The sequence below is a fragment of the Mustela nivalis genome (assembly GCF_964662115.1).
Source record: "Mustela nivalis genome assembly, chromosome: 7".
Taxonomy (NCBI): domain Eukaryota; kingdom Metazoa; phylum Chordata; class Mammalia; order Carnivora; family Mustelidae; genus Mustela; species Mustela nivalis.
Window position 1 is genome coordinate 105,457,177 of NC_139026.1, and position 19,357 is coordinate 105,476,533.

At 48.3% G+C, this 19,357-nt stretch overlaps 1 long non-coding RNA gene across 1 annotated transcript; it reads right to left on the reverse strand.

The window, feature by feature from the left end:
- Positions 1-2,308: 2,308 nt before the first annotated feature.
- Positions 2,309-10,731, reverse strand: LOC309870098. The gene is made up of 4 exons (XR_014314486.1): positions 8,484-10,731; positions 8,132-8,240; positions 4,032-4,135; positions 2,309-2,740 (listed from the first exon to the last, which is right to left on the reverse strand). It is a non-coding gene; the product is annotated as an uncharacterized lncRNA (long non-coding RNA).
- Positions 10,732-19,357: the final 8,626 nt, after the last annotated feature.

Here is a 19,357-nt window from a genome sequence, read left to right on the forward strand (position 1 = left end):
TTTTAAAATGCAATATATTTATATTTAAAAAATGCCTATATTATATTAATATCATATGTTATATAAATATATGTTAATTATATAATTAATTAAATCATATAATTATAATTATATTATAAATTTTATAATTAAATGTTATAAGTTATATGATCTAATATATAAATTATATAATTTAATTATATAATTCATAATTATTTATAGTTATATATTATTATTTATAATAATTTATACATAAATAATATATATTTTATAATAATGAATAATTTATAAAACATAATTAAAATAATCATATGATTGTATATTATAATTATATATTATTAATATATAATTATATATGAATATATTAATATGTATATAATATATGTACATATACACAATAATATACATATTAATATATGTACACAAATATATTATATATGATATATAATTAATATCTATAAATATAATACATTAATATATTAATTATATATCATATAATATATATTTTATATATATTTAAAAATGCAACCATATATAATATATATTTTATATATATTTAAAAATGCAACCTTGCTTATCATTATCTTTAAAAATTCATGGAAGTAAACTATGATATTAATTATGGATTTGGCTATGTTTTGACAAATACAAATAACTTTGTGTTTTATAATATTCACACAATCTTTCTACACTGATAAACAGTGCTGCACAGTACTCCTGAACCAGGTAGAGTCATTATACACAGTGCAGTTTCAAGGAAGGAAGGACACCTTCAGCTCACCAAGGATTTTTCCCTAACCCTCTCTACCATGCTGCTTCACACCAGGCTCTTCCCAGCCTGAACCTTACTGCATTCAGACGTGGCCTGGGACATATCATTTCCTCCTGTGCTGCTTAATCAGGCAGAAGAAGCTACAAAGATCTGGATGAACATTAGCTCTGAACTCTGGAATGATGATTTTTTTTTCCTTTATGTTGGCTGCTAAGCAAATGAACAGACTTTACTCTTATGTGTTCAAGGAGAAAAAAAAAAAAAAAGTTTGCCTTAAAATAGGCACCCACCTCCGAAGGCACTCAACCTGGGTATGGAAAAGTGTGTGGGATGTGTTCACATCCTGCATAACTTAGAGGAAATTTTCTTGGAATATACTGTCCACAGGATGCAGCCCTGCCTGGCCTTGAGTTAATCAACCAGAGTGCCTGATGGATAAATAGTCCGCAAATAGCACTGCATCAGCTTCAACCGTTTGTGAATGTTCTCTACTGGTGAGGCATTGCAGAATAGGGACTTCCTTGGGGTAGGACAAGAGCTAAGGAGAGAGATTATAAAGAAAAAACAAGCATCCTGGAAGCACGGAGACAGCTCCTAGGCCAGCTGCTCCCCAGAGATTCTCCACTCCTAGTTTTAAATGGCTCAGCAAATGTTTGCTTCTGCTGTACTGTGGGATCTCAGCCATATGTTCCCTTTTGATGGCTCTTAGTTTCCCTCTCTGCAAAGTGGATGGCTGTATTCAGTTTTCCCATTTCTTCTTTTCTCACGTCCTCCTGTGAGGCCCTTAGTGAAACATGTGTTCAGAGATTTGTCAATGAACTTCCATGTCTCCCATTGCAGACAGAAGTATTAAGTATTTTTTAAAAGATTTTATTTATTTATTTATTTGACAGACAGAGATCACAAGTAGGCAGAGAGGCAGGCAGAGAGAGAGAGAGAGAGAGGAGGAAGCAGGCTCCCTACTGAGCAGAGAGCCTGATGTGGGGCTTGATTCCAGGACCCTGGGATCATGACCTGAGCCAAAGGCAGAGGCTCAACCCACTGTGACACCCAGGTGCCCCAGTATTAAGTATTAATCCAAATTTGGCTTCTATTACCATGTGGCACTTACAGAGACTTATAGAAGAGACAAGCAAACAACACAGAGAAAAACTCAAAGGGATCAAGCATGTATATTTAAAAGCGAATATTTGGACATGAACACAGAGCCCATTCCATCAGCCCACTCACATACACAGAATCGTACAACTATATAACTACAAGTGCAGGTAGTAGTGAACAGACTAGAAGAGACACAGGGACAAATGTTCACACAGCCACTCTAGAAACCAAACAGACCCACACTCACCCTTGGACATTCTTGTCATCATTTCCCATGGCAAGGTGAGCTATCAAGCCAGCCTTGACTTCTGGCATGTTACCAGCCCTGATCTTCATCAGAGGTCATGACTACCGGTGGTGGACTACAAGGACCCAAATGCACATTTCCTGAAGCACTATGTCCCGTGTGGGGAACCTTGGGAAGAAGACAGCCCCCACCCTCCCTCCCCCCCGGCACTTCAGTGAGGGCTGTGTGAAAAGTGAAATAACTCCATGTGAAAAGTGCTATAACGGAAGTGAGTTCAGGAAACTTGGTCCATTTCTGTCCTCCCTAACTCTGGGAAAAAAGGGAGGGGGGGGACAATTCTCCTTCATCCTTCATAGAATGAAATGCAGGCCCAGAGGTATCTGTCTAACACAGGTGGGCTGTGGCGCACGCTGACTTCTGGCAGCGCTCTGTGGGGACGGCTCTGCTAGTTTCAGTCCTTGGGTCCAGCCCCGTTAAGTCTGCTTCTCCTGCTTGCTCTTCAGGTATGTCTGGTGGTAGCAGTTGAGGAAAAAGCCAATGACACCGAAGGTGTGCAGGAGGACCGCCATGTCGAGCCCCTCAGGGAAGGGGGGCTCAGTGAAGAGATTGTAGGAGTGGGCAGCAGTGGCCACAAACGGACCCTGGGTGAAAGAGAACATGAGAGAAAATAAACAGGAGAGCACTGAGCAGCAGGGTTGCGGAACTGGAAAGATGCTGCCCTTGATCCCTCCTGTCTTCACCTCCCTGTCTGCCAGCAGGGGGCAGGCCTTCTGTGGCTCAGGAAGAGAAAAACCTGGAAGCCTGGTGAAGCACTGCCCCCATTTGCTCCTGACTTATGATCCAAAGAGTCTTCCTGACCCCCTCTCCTGGCTCTGGTGTCCAATTTACCCCAACCCAGCCATGTCCTGTGGACATTAATGATAAACTCAACCCATCCTAAGCCCATGAGGCCCACCTTAGGTTGCCACCATCACCTGGCAATGATGTTCCCCAAACCACAAGGCACCCAGTCACCTGCAGGATCACTCAGAGATCTTAGGCTCTCGGGATATTAGTGCTTTGAGGTCATACAGCCCAGCCCCTTCACTTCACTGATGGGACTGAGGCCTGAAGTGTGGAAGTCACATGCTGCAGGTCCCACATCATGTCAGTGAGTTAAGGTCGGTTCTACTATTAATAAGATGGAAGGCTTCCAAGATGAGAAACTAAGGAAGACCCAGTGATGAGATTGGCTTTTGTTCATGGCTAAATACCTCATCACAGGTTCAGACAAGGTCTCTGGAGCTGATGGGTCTTCCTTATCTGCTGAAGGATGGTTAAATGTCACTTCCACTATGGGTGGAGCTGCACAGAGCCCTGGGCTGGCCAGTCCATGGTGCAGATATGTGAAGACATGGACCAAAGCTTCAGCATCTCGATAAAGGAGGCTACAGAGTAGGGAGGGAAGATACAGGGAAATAGTGGAGCTGGACCTAGTGATTTGGGTTTTTGTAGTTTTTATTTTTTTTCCATGTTCTCATCTTCTATGCTGCAGGCAGCATCTCTGCACACCCTACAGGGAAAAAATCCCTGGGAGGGTCCCATCATTAGGAAGTCTGGCATGAGCTATCTGAGGCCATGATTGTGGGTTGGGGTTGATGGGGTGCCAAATGAGAGTGCTTATAACTCCCTCTGTACTGTCTGGGCCAATGTCCCTAAGAATCTCCAACGGTCCCCTCCCTCATACCAGAGAGGGTGGCTGGGAAGCTCTGATGAACAATGGAGATAAAATGGGAGCAGAGGTCTGGTCTCATGACCAGAAAAAAAGAGGAAACTTAGAACCAAACCCTTGTTTATAGGGATACACTCCTCACAAGCTGGGACTCAGCCCAGCAGAGAGGGGCCTGCCTTACAAGGGCCTAGAGCAGGGCTTCCTGTGGCTGTATCACTTACCTTGACCCTGTGGCACATATCTGACTCCAGCACATGGGCTGAAGAACATGGTAGATATGCAAGAAGGTGATCTGCTCTGGCTTCTTACATAATATGAAGAAGACCTGGAGAGAAAGAAAAAATGGTGTCAATTCTGGGGATCTTCCTTCTCCACTCTTCTCCTGGGACCTCAGCTGCCTTGGACAGGGTGATTCTGCCTGTTTTACTGAAGGGGAAACTAAAACTCAGGGGGAATAACACTAGTCGAAGACTTGCGTAGCATGTACAGTGTGCCAGATACTTGGCATGTTTAAAGTATGATATAAACCCTCATAATAGTATATGGTTTACACTTATCCCCATCTTACAGATGGAAAAACTGAGGCACAGAGAGGTTAAACAACTTACCCTAGGTTATTTGGACACAGTCTATCTTCAGAGACTGTGTTTCTTCCAATATCCTATCCCACTTCCCAAAGCATTTGGAAGAGAACTCAGGTATTAAACACCCAGCCTAGGACCCAGGCAACCATAAGACAAACCTCACATGTTCTCTTCTCAGACTTCTTTGGGCAAGTTTTTGATAGGAAAAAGCCCTGTCCCTTTCATCACTCCTCCCCCCCAAATTATGACCCTAGCCCCAATCCCACTCAGTCCCACAAGGTTTCTGGATTCACAAGGAAGGTTTCTTCTTCACATTAACAGCTAAGGATGGTGCTTGCTGCCTGATGATCCTTGTCACATAATATCAGGGTTTTAAATTTGTTTTTCCATTTTCATTTACATTAGGGCCTGATTGCTCATGGGGGCAAATGCATACATTTATGCAGGTGCATGAATTAAGGGGGGGGTTGTGTGGGAGTCTGTGGTAGTGTGAGGGGTTACTAAGATGAGTGTCCTTCTGCCAGGTAGTGGGACCAAGGTTTTGCTCTGAGATCAGCCTCAGACATGGCCACCTGAGAAAACCCCAAGAGCATTCAACCAAAAGGGCACTGGAGGGAAGGGTTTGAACAGAGCGCCTCAGAAACCTCCCCAGACACAGCTAACGGAGATAACTCCATACAAGTGTGTAAGATCCAAAGACACCTTAGCACTTAGACAATTCAAGGACCTTGGAGAGGCACTCCAGCACACTTTCGCCATCTGCTGGACAGCAAGGGAAAGTTCAGTTAGACCCCTGTTGGCGCTGGTGGTGCAGCTGTCCTGACAGGGCTGGCTTCAGACCCAATCACCACCGTTCCTCTGTGCCCCCTGCTCCCACAGTGCCCACCTGTCTGCACAAAGAAGCCTGTTAGCACAGGAAAAGGGGGAGAAGCTACTGGGAATGTTAACAGAAGGACTTACCCAAGGTGCTCCGGCTGTAGCCATGCAATCTTAATGAGCACACAGATTTTCCTGGTCATCATGTTTGTTGGAATGCAGATTCTTAATCAGTGCACCTGGGGTGGGACAGGAGAGTCTGCTTTTTCAATAATTTCCCAGGGGAGATGATGCTGCTGGTCTGGGAACCACACTGTGAGCAGCAGGACTTCAGCCCATCATTCAACATCCCTTAATTCAGAGTACAAATCACTACCCGGTGACTTGTCGAGCCTCAGCTAGATTTTTTTTTCTTTTTCTACGAGAAAGTTCTTTGTTATGCTTCCATTTGAACAGAGAACAGCTAAAGATAATGAAATATCCACCACTTAGCTAGCATCCAGTGTGTGCCAGGCCCAGAACTAAACATTTTCATACGTTATCTACTTCAATCATCTTCCAGTTGTTTCTTTTTATAAAGTAGGTATTATTACCCCCATTTTATAGATTAAAAAATGGAGGCCCACCAAAGGTAAGTAAGCTGCCCTTGGTCACGCAGCCAGCAACTGGTGGGGCTGAGATTCAGACTGAGGTCTTCCGGTCCTCTATGGAATCAGTCAGTTCGCTGCCTCCCATCAGAAGTTGGCACCTCCCTGATCAACCTCCAGTTTTTAAAAAGTGCATCCTAACAGTCCTCTCTCCAGGCCCAACACTGCCATGCCCGGCCATCCTGTTATCCTGAGCCCACTCAGATGGTCCTTTCCTGGCTGGTGGAAGTAGCCATAGTTAGCCAGGAGTGAGGTGGCCATGATCCAGGAGGAAGAAGAGAGAAGGAAAGACCATGTTCCCCCATGAGACCCACCTGGCTCAGAGTCTGCGAGGCTCAAGTCTCCTCCAGTCTTGTTCTGGGCATCACCGTCCCACCCTAATCCTCACTGAGACTCGGGGAGTGATTGCTAATCAGCCAATGCCACGGAGTGGCTGGAACGGAGGCTGGGACTTGCATACATTTTGCTGGCCTCTCAATTTTTTAAATGTGCACAACTATGGTCCACACAGCCACAATGGGCACCTACTACGTGTGAGACTCTAAGCTAGGTGCTGGAGTATTAGAGGGACACCAAGCTGTACACACAGCAGCCCTGACCTTAAGGAGCTCAAAGGTTCACGGAGATGTTGGAAACAATCTTTACTGGGATGAAGAGTAGGAACCAGGAGGTATTCCTGAAGCTGGTAGCAGACTGGAGAATGAGGAAGTCCTGGGCACACAGAGGGGCAGGGGAGGCAGCTTCATGCTAGGGGAGGAGTGCCTGGACCTCTCTTAACTCCGAAGGATCAGTGGGAATGCAATGGAGCCTTCTAGGAGGGAAGGAGCAGCAGATGCGGAGAGAGAACAGATTTGGTTAATGAGGGGTCGTGAAGACTGCTTTAAGGAGCTTGAAATGTATCACTTAATATTCATATGACAATGACAAGTTGAATAGTACTAAGCACTTCCCCATGCTAGATGCTGTTCTGAGCACCAAGCCACTTCCCTAAAACAAAACAGACAAAAATCCCTACCTTGGTCATATAGGCCAGGGGAGCTATGGAGGGCTTCTGAATAAGAGGCGGCCATGGGCGTGGCAGATTCTCAAAGCATTATGGTGGCAGCAGAGTAATTTGTTGCCACAATTAAATGACAAGCTCTCTGGGGCATGTCTCCTGTCGTACAAGTTATCTGTACCTTCCACATGGTGCCGGTCTGTACGCTGGGCCTGATTTTTCAAAGAGAAGTAGAATGTGGCCCTGCTTTGAAGCACTTGCCTCTGGGAGGGGAAGCCAATGAATCTGCAAATCATGAGACGGCAGAGTGTTGGTAAATGCTTAACAGGCTCTCAGGGTGGGAGGGGGCAGGCAGATCTGTAGTACTGGCCAGCTCAGTGTAAATGCTCCCACCACGGCAGATCCCGAGATACGGGGCAGTCACTAAGCGTGGAGCTGGGGACAGATGCTGCACAGGGATGCAGCCCCGGTGCCCCGCAGAGAGCGAGAGGCAGACGGAAACCCAAGGCGGGAGACAAAGGACCCAGCCTTAGCAAGCCGAGGAAGACTTCAGGAGAAGCCCGACTCTGCAGGACGTGCAGGAAGTTGTCGGGGCACCTGGGAGAAACATTTCTGGCAGGACCTGGGGCCCAAGGGGCAAGGCTGTGGGCTGGGGGACAGTGAGGCATTGGGGGAGGCAGGGGTGCAGGCTGCCAGGGCAATGGAAGGAGGTGGGGTGGGACAGGAAAGCAAGGCTGAGCCAAGAGGACTGTGGGAGGCTTCTACAGCCACCCACAGAGTCACATTGCCCCTGATTCAGGGAAACCTTCAGAAGGCCATGAGTTCCCTTTGGTGGGTAGTGTCTGGCAGCAGCACAGAGGACAGAAGGGACGTGGGCATTAATGAGGAAGGGAGACCAGTGGGGAGAAAGAAAGGTAGAGGTGTGGCTGTCAGGACCTGCTTCTCAGGCTGGACTGCTGGCTTCGTCCCTTCCCAGCTGGTGCACTGAGGCAGAGGGGCTGGAGGTGGGGCGGCAAGCTCAGTGGCCAGAGCACCTCACCCCTCTCTTCCTCTGGGCAGTGCTGGTATGAGCAGGTACAGGTCCTCGGAAAGCGCTTAGAGCCGTGTCTCACCATAATAAGAGCCTTAAAATGCCAGTGATGATGACCACTTTTCTCCAGAGAGCTTTTCGGGACACCATCGCTGGGTCTCTGCCCCTCCTCCCTGTCCCTGGCACACACTTTGTGGCCCAGTCTGCCCTGAACTGTAACCACCCATTTCCACGGCTGACTCCCTACCTAGAGCGGGAGCTCCTGGAGGGTGGTCGTGCCTTCTCCAGCAGCGACTCTGCGGGTCCTCACAGGCCTGGAAGCCAGCACATGCCCAGCGCACATGCTGACCAGCAATCTGCGGAGAGAGAGCAAGGTGTCCGGGGCTCAGAACACTGGGCAGAGATCCACAGAGCCCGGGTAGAAACAGGAGATGTTGCAGGCGGTTTCAGGCGGGAAGAGGGGGGAGGGATAATAAATTTTATCTTGTTTCCACTGACCTCTACTTTTCCATTTAAAGAAAAGGATAATGGGAGGTGGGATTTGTGTCTCTATAAGGAAGGCAAGGTCACCAGAGATGGACCAGAACCCCAGCTCCTACCTGTGTCCACTCCAAGGCTTTTCAGCTTTCTGTAGAGGAAGACCATGGTCTCTTGTGCACTGTCCAAAGAAGGAGGCCCTTGAATTCTGCCGGACTCCACTGGCCTTACCTCACAAAATAGGTCCCTGAGAGAGCCCATCAGGCTTGGGTTGTGGATGGTAAGAGGTCTTGCCAACTTCAGAGGCTCCAGATGTGAAGCAAGGACTTGCCACCATCAGAAGAGAGAAGACAAAAAGAAGGGGGACAGGGAGTGGCAAGTGTACTAGAGCCGGGACTCTGTCCTCAAGTCTAGCAAAGCCAAGGGGCAGGGAGACAGCCGAGCTGGCCACCATGCCCACCTGCCCCAAGCCCCCCTCTTCAGCCAGTTCCCAAAGCCTTGCTTGTCCCCTTCTCTTGTTCCTCAAGATGACTGGCATCAGAGGGGGTGAAAAAACAAACAAAGGTTCCCATCAAGTGACACTATCCTGTACCTCCGTGTTCAAAGGCCCAGGTTATTTATTCAGAGCTTCTCCAGGGCACCGGCCATTGTGAGCACCGGTACGTAAGAATAGCATTTGTTTCTTGTCCAAACCACCCGCTTTGGTCACTCTCTCCCTCCCTCACCACACAGCTAGCTGAGAGTCTACAAGTTTCCTTAACCCCCTCCCCCTGCCCGCCATGACCACTGACTTCCACCCTCCCCACTGTTCCTGCCTTTGGGCATTGGCTGACCACCCACCATGCACCTTTGAAGAGACTCCACTGGCCATCACTTTGCTCTAATCCTCACATCCTTGGCTGTTCCACTTGGGATCAGCTGTCTCTGCAAGGCCCCCCAGATTGCAGGGCCCAAGGGTAAGGTATGTGAGCATTGTGCAGGGAGCAAGGGGGAGGGGCACGAAAGCTCTGCTGCTTCCTCTTCTCTGGAACTATGGCGCCTGCTCTTTCTGAGAGCCGGGGCTCCTCCTGCCCCTCACTGGGCCCAGCCACATCCAGTCCCTCTGAGGCTTAACTTACTGCTGTGGCTTCTGCGCTCCTCTGGTCAGTGATGGAAGCTGCTTTGGCTGGCGGTGGGTCCGAGTGACAGGTTCTTAGGGCTTCAGGGTATAGGGTGTGCAGATGGCCTTACCCTCAGAAGCTCTCTGTACTCCTGTGCTCTGACCTGCGGACGAACCCCAGCCCCAGCCCTCACACACACACTCACACTCACACACTCACTGAGAATCTGGAACTGAAGATGATGTCCACGTGCTGGCCGGGCACCCTGCCCCTATCACAGGCTCAGGGAGAAAAAGGACAAGAGGCAGCCCAGGTGGAAGGAAGATGCTCAGAGGGTGAAAGACAGAAGGTATGGCTCAGAGAAGGTGGGTAGAAGCTCAAGGAGGGACAGTGCCCACATGGAGGCCAACTGTTAGCCCACTGGTCCCCTTCATATCCTAAGGACCTGTGCCTTGTACTCTTCATTCTTAGTACAAGCAGTTCTCTTGGAGAAGAAGGTGTTCGTGGAACATCATGCCTCCTCTAGGGGTGGCCATGCTTTCTAGGCTCAGGCGCATTTCCTTCCTCCCTCTGTTCCATGTAGGTCCAAGGACAAGGGTTAAGTGCACACCCTTCTCAGCCTGCTCTCTGCTCACCAGTAGGCTGAAGGAGCAGTAGGAAATCAGGGTTCCCACCCCACCTCTATGAACCTGTGCCTAAAAGAAGCAACTGGATACACCCTTTCCTTTCTTGATCAGACAGGGGAAAGGACCACGTTGAGAAGCCAGATCCCTGAATGAGGGGCCAGCAGCCCATGCCTCAAGCCCCACTGCGCTGTGATCCCAGGGGTGCTCCTAGAACCAGGCTTTTAGAACATTGACCTTAGTTTCTCCGCTGGTAAGATGGTACCCTTGCAAAGACTTGTGAAAAATCATGTCTATGGAAGCCCTGGAATATCCATGCTCAGGGCCCAGAGGATTAAGGGACTTGAAGAACCAGAGAAAATAACGCAAAAAGCCCACCAGGAAGATTTGGTTTAGAGACCTGACTGATCGCACACGCTCTGCTATCTGTCTGTATGTTCACGCGACCTGCTACAGACCCTCTTGCGGCCCCTGCCCTTCTCTCCATCTGGGACTGTTTCCTAACTGGGTTCCAGACAGAAGACAAGTCCTTCTCAGTCATACATCACATGGCACTTCCTACAGAATCAAAAGGAGCCAGCTAGGACTTCCAGGTTTGCCCCTGCTGGACTCTCCCAATGTCAGCTCTCTGTGCTACTTCTGGGACTCCATCAGTCTGGTTTCCTCGCTCTCACTGGTGCACCCACACCCATTTCCTTCTCTGAGGTGGCCACGCTTGGTCCTCCACCTCCATCCTCCTGTTTGTGGCAGGTCCCTTCTCTGCCCCAGAGGCCCCCTCTAGCCTCCCCCTTCCCATAGCAAGCACTGTCTACCATGGAGGTTAGCCTGTGAGTTCGGTGGTCCAGAGTAAATGGTAAGTTCCCTGTAAGAAATGACTCCCTTCTACTTTTAACAGGCTGATGGGACCCCTAGAGGTGATGTCAGGAAGATGGAAACAGGGGACTTAAAAGTCATGGTTATCACTCTGCTGACAGCTCGCACCTTGAGTCTTCCTTCATAATGCCAACCACTTACACATGGACCTCCTTACAGTGGTCAGGGAAAATCCTTGGAAAATCCCCTATATAAGAATATAAGATCTGAGACGTCATGGCACCACTACTGGGAAGTAGGTGACATCAAGAGAATGGAACTAAGAATTTTAGGGGAAACACACTACAGTCTAGTGCCTTTTTGGAGCTCAGCATAAATCTGTTATGAAGGAGGCGTCCACTGGCCTCCTTCTTTAACACCCGTTGGGTTTATAGATCGTAAAGACAGGCAAGGCTTGTCTTTCCACATCTCGCAATGGTCAAATAAGATTGTGACTAAATGTCCACACGGACTCCTTCTGTACCAAGCCAAACAATAAAGGGCAGAATACCGTCTTGCTCCTTCCTCAGCCTTTACCCATTTTGCTCAGAGAGCCCTGGCTTCCCCGAGTGCTGAGCAAGCTGAGCCACCTCTGGGGCTGTGAGGTGAGACAGGATGTCTGCCTGATGACAGAGGGCTATAAAGTGTGCATGTGGGACCCAGCATATGCAGGGAATGGTAGACTTATAAACCTGTATCATAACAATGGCTACTAATAAGGCATTACCATATGCCAGCCACTGTTCTAAATGCCATACACACCAGCAGGTATAACCCTCAAGACCCCATGAAGCAGGTGCTATTGGCACTGCCTCTTACTAATGAGAAAACTAAGGCACAGAGAGGGTAAGTAACTTGCCCAGTATCACACAGCTCCTATGTAGCAGGGTCAGGATTTAATCCAGACAGTTTGACTCCAGAGCCCACACACTTAACAAGTGCAATATAGGGTCCCTTCAATGTCCTGCTGTATCACAGCTTGGTGTATTGGGATGGGAAGGATCAACGTGTGGCCCTCAAAAAGAGGAAGTCCCAATTTATCAGACTCAAATACAAATTTTCCTATTCATTCTCACAGTACTCCTATGTAAGTAGCAATAAAAGCATCCTTCCCCTGCCCCCACCTTCCTTAATGCCCATCCATTCGTGTAGATCGGACCAGGGGCTTCCAGACTCTTGGAATTCAAACGAGGGACACTTCAGCCACTTCCGTGTGGAGAAAGGGAGGTTCTGGAAAAATAGCCAGGTCCTCTTCATTTTGAACCAAAGAAGTATGTTTCCTCTCTTCTGTCAATCTCTCTCCCCCTCTCCCAACTTCCCCTCCTCCTTTTCTTCCTCTTTCTTGTCTCCCATCCTCCAGGGGAAGAGCTGGCACAGATTTTATTGGAATAGAAGAGCACCACTGCTTTTTACAAAACATGGAAAATGACCACCATAGATCACGGAAATTTCACCCTCAGCTCCAGCTGGATAATTTGGACCATGATACTTTGTTGCTCGTGCTGATAGGAACACTGGCGTCATCCCACCCCCATCTTCTGTGAGGGACACCCCCAGAAGCATTCACAGGATCTTTTCTTTCTCCACTGCAGAGACACCATCAAAGAACCATTGTCTGCCTCCACCCACCATCCCTACCAGGACTCTAAGTGACACCTCTTCACTATCAACCCCCCCCCCACCCCGAAGGGCCAAATTTCCGCCACAGAAGAGAGATTCCCAGGTGCTGATCTTGGCTCTAACTTTCTTATAGTCTTCACATGCCACACTCCTCTCATAATAATGCAGTTTACTCTTTTGTTTCATTAATACCATTGTTAAGTTGCCAAGACATTTCTAGAGGGGCATGCAGGAGGCTGTCAAAATAAATAACGAGGCATGCAAGCCATTTTTGAGCATCTGTTACCTACTGCTGTGGGTTTGGTGGCCAGAATCAGGCCAGTGCCCCTCCACCATCACCCTCGCAGCCTCCACCACCTGGCTCGTCTGGTTCTGCCAGCTTCACGAAGGCTCCGTGACGGCTTGCACACCTGGCTGAGCTACATTTCTCCATCCTAACTCAGAGAGACTAGTTCCAAACCTAAAGAACTCACCCCTAAATGGAATATGCCTAAAGACAAGATGAGGGGGAATGTGTGTGTGTCCACACACACACTTGTGCCCACACAGTGTATTAAACGTGGCGTGAGCCAAGTCACTTTATTTCTGTCCGTATTTGCCTTGCGAGCAACCATGGGGTTGCCCCAACCATACCCATTTCTTTCCACTTTCCTTCAGCTATTCTCCCTTGCTTCCCTTGCAAGGAAGGAAGTCTGAAGAGTGCAGTACTGGGAATGAGGGTGGGGAAAGGAGTGGAAGCCCCACACCGCGGACTAAGGGGAGAGGAAAGGGAGGTGCGTGGTGGGCATCACGGGAGGAGGCACATTTAGGAGGCCCCAACATGGGCGGAAATGCCGATGTCCACCAGCCAGCTGAGCATCTCCCTGGACCTCAGGGAGCCTGACATGTCAGCACAGACCTTCAGCCTGTCCCTTTCCCATGTGCGGACAAAATGCAGCCCCTTGGGCTTTGCAGGTCAACATTGGCAAACATTGCTGCACTCTGGCCTGGTTTCTCATATTGCCCCTAGATATTTCCAGCTCTGATGCATGTTGGGGAGGGGTACAGGCTGTGGCTGCACCCATGGCCTTGGGCAGCCTCCCCTCCGCAGTTGAGTTTGAGCAGAGAGAGCTCATTGTAACATCGCATACAGGTGTCTTGGCAGGGCGTTCCTGCCAGCCTCACAGATGCGGTAATAGGTCCTTGTACAGTGCGGGCCATCACCAAGGATAACTAAATCATTCATTTCATTAGCAACAGGGTTTGGCAGATAATTGTGCACAAGGCAATTATCAGTCATGCACATTCCAGGAAGGAGTGCGGTGAACTGATTTTCAACAGAGCTTCCAGGAGACATATGAGACAAGCTTGAAACCACCCCTGAGTGCTCTCCCACCAGAATGAACTTCTCTTGTCAGCCTGTGGCTTTATGGCTTTATGGCTTTTATGGTCAGAGCTGGAGAGAGAGAGAGAGAGTGAGAGAGAGAGAATTCGGGGTTGCTCCTTGCATAGAGATTCCTTGAGAGACCTTGGCCTTTCTCTCCTCTTTAGTAGAATAAGCTCCACATTCCACCATGCCCAGTTGTGCCTCACTGCACTTCTGGTTTTCACCCCCACACCCCCACCCCCCGACCACAGACATCTTCCAAAATCACTGATTTTGTCATGTTAGAAGCCTGCTCAGGAAACAGAAGTTACTCATTGTCTGCAGGTTTTAAGCTCAGCTCAGATTAGTACTAAAATCCTTCTGAGTGTATCAGCTGATGAACAGATAAATGAAATGGGGGTAGGGATAGGCACATCATGGAATATTATTCAGTCACAAAAAGGGACGAAGTATGGATTCAGCCTACAACACAGATTAGTCCTGAAAGCATCACCGAATGAAAGAAGACAGTCACAAAAGGCCACTTTTGTGTGTGATTCCACTTATACGAAGTGTCCAAAATTGGCAGATCTAGAGAGTCAGAAAGTAGATTCATGGTTTCCAGAGGCTACGTGGCAGATGAAAGGGGGAGATTGAGAGTAACAGCTGGTGGACATGAGGTTTCTTTTTGGGGTGACAAAAATGTTCTGGGATTCGATCGTGATGGTTGGCTCGTAACTCTAAACATACTCAAAAACTGCCGAATTGTATGTTATTAAACAGGTGAATTTTACCGCATTTGATTTCCAAAATAAAAAAAAAAATCTCCCCTGACCCCAGGGCATGGAGTCAGGCAGGGGCCGCCAAGTGCTGGCTTGCAGGGCCAGGGACAACATGCCCTGGCACAGTCCTGGAAACCGGGACAGACATGCCATGGATGTTTATATGTCATGCTCCCTTCAAAGGGTTCTTTGGGTGACCCCGTTCACAAAGTTAGTGGTTGGAGTGGCTTTGGATTATAAAGAAAGCATTCATTCTTTCTAACATTTCTCTTACTGGACAAATGCTAAATTAGCTCCAAATTCTGAAATCCCCTTCTCCCCCGAACCTATTCTAATTTCAAAGGTAGTTTCTGGGGCATTCCAAGGTGTTGTAATGTGGACCAGCAGACTTCCCCTTCCCATGTCCTACAAGATGTTTTTTTACTTATGACCAGAACTCTTTCCTTTATCTTCAAATCCTGCCATCCTACCTGATGAATCACTTGTCCAGAATTGAGACTTTCTCAGGCATAGATTCTTATGTCCAAATTTGTCAACTTGACAAGGGCATGTAAATGTGATTTGACTATTTCTGAAACTACTACTATGGTCATTTTTCTCAGGGAGTATGAGATCAAAGAATGAAGATATCAGGAATTGTTTCTTTGAGCTACAAGGAAGAGACATTTATTAAGAGAGAAAACCAACATTGGTGATTCTTGTGAACAGGATAATATGGAACTGTGGGTGTAGTTTTAGATCTATTTGCTAAATAATTGGTTATATTTCTTCACAGACACTCCTTGGGTGCCTCTCTGATTCTGCTTCTCCATCTGGAAAATGGGTGGAAAACACTCACTGGCCTGGAATTCTTATAGGATTTTCTTCCCTTATTCCACAACTGACTATTCACTCTTGAGAAAAACTCTTAACTGTTACTTTCTTCTCCTCCCTCTTTATATTATGCATTCCTGTTTCATTTTACTGTTACCTGTGCTGAATTGGAAAGGGAGGAAAAGCCACCAATAAACCCAGTTTAGTATCTGAGTCTTTTTCAAGACCATCTGGGGAAAGAAGGAATTTGAGCTCATGGAACAGAGTTGAAGACTGTGGATTTGGGGTCCCTGAAGTGTAGAAGGACCTAGGGCAGGATTAGGAGGGATGACTTGGTCCCTGGGTTTGGCCCAGCTTTGCCTCTCAACTACCCAACCATCTTGAGAAGATCATTTTTCGGGGTCTTGGTGTCTTTTCTTGGGAAGTTAAGTGTCTAGAAGGGGTGGTTGGTTGGCATTGGGTCATTTCATTAAGTTGCATTGTTTACTCCATACCAACCAACCAAGAAGTTGGCTTTTCAGACTCATTGCCAATGAATGGTAAGCCAAGGTGCTTATTGTCGATGACTATGCTCCAGGGCCCTGTCTGTGGAGCTGCACTTGGCTAGCCCTGAGGTGTGTTAGGTAACCCTGGGGGGGGGGTGAGATCTCCCATCTGCATTGAGTTCCTCTCCGAGTAAATCCGGTCTCAGCTGCTTGGGTGTGTTGCCATGACATAGATCTGCTGACACGGAGAGGGCAGGTGGACGAGGCACGAGTGCCCAAGGCAGGTGGGTGCGGCCTGGGGCTGCCCAGGGCCAGGTCAGACTGCCAGGGGTGAAATCTGAAGACCCAAGTCTGCAAGGGCCGGGGTCCGGACGTACTGGGGAGGAAGGCCAAGGGATCCTTGTGAGCAGGGGCTATGTCTGTACCTTCCTGCTATGGCTAATGCTAGGGCTGGACTGCAAAGAGAGGGCCTGCCCTTTGGCACTGCTGCTGGAGAGGAGCCGGGGGCATCCACTCACAAAAGCGCTGGCACCACCTCATCCCATGTGTTATAAACATCCCTTTTGTGCTGGAAGTTCTGCTTCTGCACAGAGAGCCTACAGAAATGCTCACACAAGGTCTGTGAGGAGGTCCCCAGAGTTGATATTTATAGGGTGGGAGCTGAGGCAATCTGGGAGTTCACAGCTAGGAAGGCCAGGTGGGATAGCAGAAGGGAGGAGGGCACTAGGGGAGTGCACACCCAGGAACAGCCAACCACGAGAAAATGGAGCCGTGTGGATGGACCTACAAACCATGGCACTAAGGGGAAAAATAAAAAGCAAAATTAGATTTATTACAGAATCCTGGTTAGGTAATTAAACATATATGCCAACACAAGAAGACTAGGTGGCTTGGATAAATGTGTACAAATACACATTAGGTGCCTTAGAATGTTTGCCTGTGGGGGTGGAGAGTGGGAATGAGAATCAAAGAGAACAAATACGGACATACATTAAAAAAAAAAAAAAGTAAAACAAGACGAGGGTGGTTTAATGACCTGAGGGGTATGATGAACCCATCTCTATCCTGGAGATAAAAATAGAAAATAAAAACAAACAAACTAAGACTTGGCAGCTAGAAATTATTTTTTGGAACTTGTGTCTAGGACCTGGTGACCTTAAAATTTGATGTGCTCACTGTCACAAAACCTTAGTGCCATTATATCCTACACTTCCGATGTCACCAGTTCTCTCACTGATGGCAAATAGGAAAGGGTAATAGAAAAGGCAACTAGGAAAGGGTAAACAAGGAAATTCAGTGTTTCTCAGTGTGCAGACAGCCTCTCTGCTGGGATGGTTCCCACTCAGAGCAATGAAGAAGTGATCCCACCGGTCTGATATTATTTCCTGCCACACAGGATTATGGAGCCATTGAATTCCCAATTCAAAGTCACTCTTGGGAAGGACAGTGGCAGCAAAAGTGGGCACCCTGAGTCCCCAAACCCCAGGCTTTAGGAAGTGCTTCTCCCATCATCACTGAGACTGCTCCTCCCATCATCACCGTGGGTGGCCCCCAGCAGACATGGTCTGCAGAATCCATGTCCTGTGTGGCTGCCTTTCACACTGACCCTGCGTTTGGCCTTGTGACTTCTCTGGCAAGTGCAGTGCCATCAGTTTTGATATGGACTTGTGCATGGGGCCTCAGACTCTTGTAAAGCTCTGGGGGCCCTTAGCCACCTCAGAGGATGGTCAGGTACCCACTGGAGACACTATGAAGAGAGAGATGCCTGATCAAGCCCTCCCCCCACGTCGGCTGGCCCAGCCATCCCAGCAGAGGGGTCAGACGTGTGTAAGAAAGCCACTGGGGACATTCCAGCTCCAGCAGCAATCCCATAAAGGGTAAAAACTGCCTAGCTGAGCCCAATCAACCCACAGAAATCACGAGAAGTAATAATGCATTATTGTGTTAAGCCACAAAGTTTTGGGATGGTTTGTTTTTTACAAAAAGGGACAGATATGAGAGCGCTGGCATGGATCGAGTTCCTGGTTGGTGTCTACCAAGGCAAGGGGAGGATTGAGAGGAGCCTCCACCGATGCCCAACAAACTAGAATGAAAACTCTATGAGTGGGGGGACTTGCGTGTCTTGATCACTGGGTGATGTCCCTACCACCTGGAACCACCCTCCTCCCCACCCCTAGGAGGCACTCCATAGACCTTGGTTGAAGAAAGAAGCAAATGAATGGGTGGGTGGAACCCCAAATCTGGGGCCTGGAGTGTGTCCAGGGGATGACCCCCACGTGTTAGGCTAGTTTGGATTTGTGCTGCCTGGTATTGCTGAGTCTCCAGGTGACCACACACCTTCACCCACAGCATCTCAGGTCGTGTGGGCTCTTTGGGGCTTAGCCCTGGGCTGCCCATGCCTTTCCCTTTCTTACCACTAGAGGGCAGGTGCGTTGTTGAATTCAACCAGCCAGTTCAGCAGATCCAAAGGCACCTTGGGCTTCCCTGCTGAACAGAATACTAAATGGATCTGCCAAGATAAGTCTTATTCCAAGATCGCTACAGATGTACTAAGTGAACAAAGGCATACATCACCAGTCCTGTGACCTCACTCTAGCCTCCTTTCTGCTGCCTCTGCAGTGGGGAACCTCAAACAAAGGGCTCTGAGCCCCCTCTGTGTTCTGATTCTAGGCAATGTTACCTTGGGGTCACCTTCCTGCACCCCACTCCCCAAATATTCCAAGCTGGAAAACTGCTGATGAGCAGAAGCTGGTCTGAGGAGTTGAGTAAAGAGGAAGATCTTAAAATGTGCTCATGGGTATGATTGGGGTAAAGGCTGAGCAGGACCACATTGTCTTGGGTGCTTGTGAATATGACTCACCTTAGCTGATCCTCAAGGCATTTTGGAGAGGTGTGTATTATTGCTATGCAGATGAAGAGACTGAGGGTCAGAGTGGTCAGTTTGCTCAAAAGCACATGCCTGGTATGTGACTGAGCCGGGACTCAGACACAGGGTGGCCAGGCTTAAAAATTATGCAAACTCTGTTTCTCCCTTTCAAAGGTTTTTTAAGGACTAACATAAGTATCTATGGGACAACTCCTAGGACTTTTACTTTTGTGTTTCTTCCTCAGCCCTCCACTCATTTTGATTCAAGGCAGTAGGCGCTAAGTGGCCTAGGCAGAGTCCCAGCACCAGGCAACATGGGGAAACAGTAAAAGTGTGCATTCCAGGGCAACAGATGCTGGGCATCTAAGGGACAAAGCGGCACACACAAGCGCCAGGTACTAACAAGGCTTGCTTCAGGAACCTGTCCTGCACTGGGTAGTTCTCCCTCCTTTCTGGCTGCCTCGCTAGTGCTAGCAGCCAGGCTCACATTCCCAGGAGACACAGTGAGGA